Below are 3,121 nucleotides of genomic sequence, written 5' to 3' on the forward strand. Positions count from 1 at the left end.
TAAAAGGACAAACCAAAATTGGCTTAACCCAAAAACAATGCTAAAACTAAAAGCCCAACCCACTTAGTGAGGCTATCGGCTTCTATAACATGTTTCCTAAAAGGTAGGATTTTCTATTTGAGTTCCCTATCTTTCTCTCCATGACGCCGCTGTGAGTGGAATCCAACCTTCCTCTTCCACTCACTTTAGGTCATGATGTCACGACCCAGACCGTCCTGAGAGGCACCCACACTAACCCTTCGGTGGGAGAACCATTACTACTAACCAACTAATCCCAAAGCTAAACAACTCAGCCAAAAACTAAGGCATTTAAAGATACGGAAGCAGGTTTAAATGCAGAATTAAAGTAGAGTTCCCATAAACTCCAAAAGATCTAACAACGACTAATAAACATTGCAAAAATATTCCCTAGAATTTGAAAGTCAATGTACCAAAACTCTAACAAGGAACCATAAGTCTACGGTAAATGGGTACACCCTAATTAAACATACAAATTTTTAAAGAACTAATCTAAATCTGAATAAGATGGACTGAGCAAAAGGATAACTCATGGTAGCCTGAAAGAACTGGCTCACCCTTGAATTCGAATCAATCACTAGTCTTCTAAACGAGGTCTGTCAGTAGACGCCTAAAGTTGCCCTGTACTCAACAAAGAAAGAGCAAGTGCAATATCAGTACACAACCATAGTGTACTGGTAGGATCACGCGGCTATTCCAATAAGTGAAACATATACAAGTAACCACAACATAATAAAATAGGCATATACCGAACATATACAATATCAGTCATCCTATCAAGATCAACGAACAATTCAACATTCTCAATAATGCATTTATATGACAAGTCAATTGTCCTCTCATGAAACCCACACTCAAACTATTAGTGTACCTGAGCGTGGTACCCAATCCAAGTTAGTGTGCCGGACGTGACACCCGATCCCATATATGCGTCGAAATGTCGCACGTGATCAAAGTTAGTGTGTTGGAAAGTAACACCCGATCCATTAAACAAGTCAAAGTCACAATAACAATGTACATTCTCATAATCATACTATCAAGTTTTGATTCATGGCATATAATCATTTGTTTATACGTATTCGCATTTGCCGATCAATAGTACAACATTAGCATACATACATGCATTAAAATGAAGTAATATTAAAATACACTACACCAACATGAAATCACAACCATCACCTACCTTGAACAAAGCTTGAACCCTCCTAAAATACTTGATTCTTCCCTTTCCAGATTCTTTCCACTTGTTCTTGGTCTACAAACAATCAATATAACGCGAGGCACAATAAATGAGGCCTAATTACCCGGATTACAATCAAAATCATCAACCCTAAGCCAAACACATAATCCTAATATGCAGCTAGAGCTTTTTCCCACCATCCAAATAAGTTCCAAAACCCTCCCCCAACAATAATTACCTGTGAATTTACATTCTACCAATCGAAAAACGGATTCGGAGGTAAAAACCTTACTTTTAGCTTCAAGAATGGTGAAAAACTGTCAAGAAGTCGCCCTGGTTCGTCTTCTAACTCTTAAGAATGAAGTTTGCAGAATAATGACATTTTTGGGGTTTATTTTTAACTTAATTTGCGACTGCCCTCAATGGAGGCCACCATCCCGCCACAACGGCCCCTCCCAGGCGGGAATAATCCCACCCTAGCGGCTTGCACGGAAATAGAGAGTCAATTTAAGAGTTTCAAACTCCCATTTCACCACATACCTTCAACTCATGACACTCAGAAACTACCCGGTCAGGCTAAGATCCGCTTCAAGAGTTCTACTCACCCGAGTTCAATTCTGTAAAGTCGTACAGGTTTCCTTAACTTCTTAGCTATCCACTCATGAAATCAAATTCCCTATTAAATCTCCCAATCATTACCAGATTTCCCTAGAATCACATGACTCTGATTTCGTCCAAAACTAGATTAGGCTAGGAAATCCCAAGTTACAACCAAAAAGTTTTCCGGACAAAAAAATTTCCCCAATGGCTTTTGTATAACGACGGTAACAGGTCGTTATATATGAATACCTTTCTCTTGTTTGCCATGTTTTCTTCTAAGATTGTAGAGCTAGACTTTCACATTATTCTTTTCCCTTTCCTTCATTTTCTAATTCTCCTTATCTGCTTATAGAGACATCATCAGGTGGATCAGTGGTTACCTGGAGTGGTTTTAACAAAGATGCCTCATCTTATGGTTGGATCACAACTGTCAGTAAGTCTCCAACCTTTCCCTCTTACTTCCTCCGCCCTTTCTTCCTCTCTGACACTATAATTCCAACTGAAGTAGCAGTGGAGTAAAATTTAAGATAAAAGAAAGTTGATTATTCCAAATAAGTTAGGTTATTTCTCTTCTATATGATTGAGAAAATTTTCTATTATTTTTTTACTTAGATTTTCAATGACTTAGTATAATGCTCATTTAAATATCGTAAACACTATGGGCAAAGCAAGAAGCAGTTGGATTCATTGTTGTTGAATAAAGAAAAAACAAATGATATTTGGAGGAAAGCTAAGGAATTATTAGTTATATTTTTAAGAAAATTTATTTCAAATATATTTTTACTAAAATTATGTTCATATCAAGGTTAACTTTCAAACATTATTGACTGAGGATGTAGTCCTAACAAGACTAAACCTTAGGCATATAGTAATTATTCATCAAATATCTAATTACTCGTCAAGTCAACATTCATTAATTTTTACTAGATTTGTAACCTTGCCAAAGCCGGAAGCTTAGACATATAATAGCTTCATATCTAGCGTGAAATTTACACATATATACGACATACAAAATAAAAAAATGATTTGTATAAATAAGATTTTTTGATGTTATATCTAAAGTTGGCTTCAAAAAGAAAAATCTTTAAAAATAAATGATCTGCACGCTAAAAAATAAAAACATGATTTCAATGATTGTTAAGCGAGCTTTTGGTAATTTCTTAGGACGTTAAGTATAATTTTAATAATCCTCATTATTTATTATTTGAATATTGGCAAGAATTTACTTTAACATTAAGTTATGTTGATTTTTCAAGATTTTCAATAAATACTTGGAGGGTCACATAATTTTTTCAAATATTTAGTATGATTCTTCAAGATTTT

Source organism: Solanum tuberosum, unplaced genomic scaffold (genome assembly GCF_000226075.1).
Source record: "Solanum tuberosum cultivar DM 1-3 516 R44 unplaced genomic scaffold, SolTub_3.0 scf00253, whole genome shotgun sequence".
Lineage (NCBI taxonomy): Eukaryota > Viridiplantae > Streptophyta > Magnoliopsida > Solanales > Solanaceae > Solanum > Solanum tuberosum.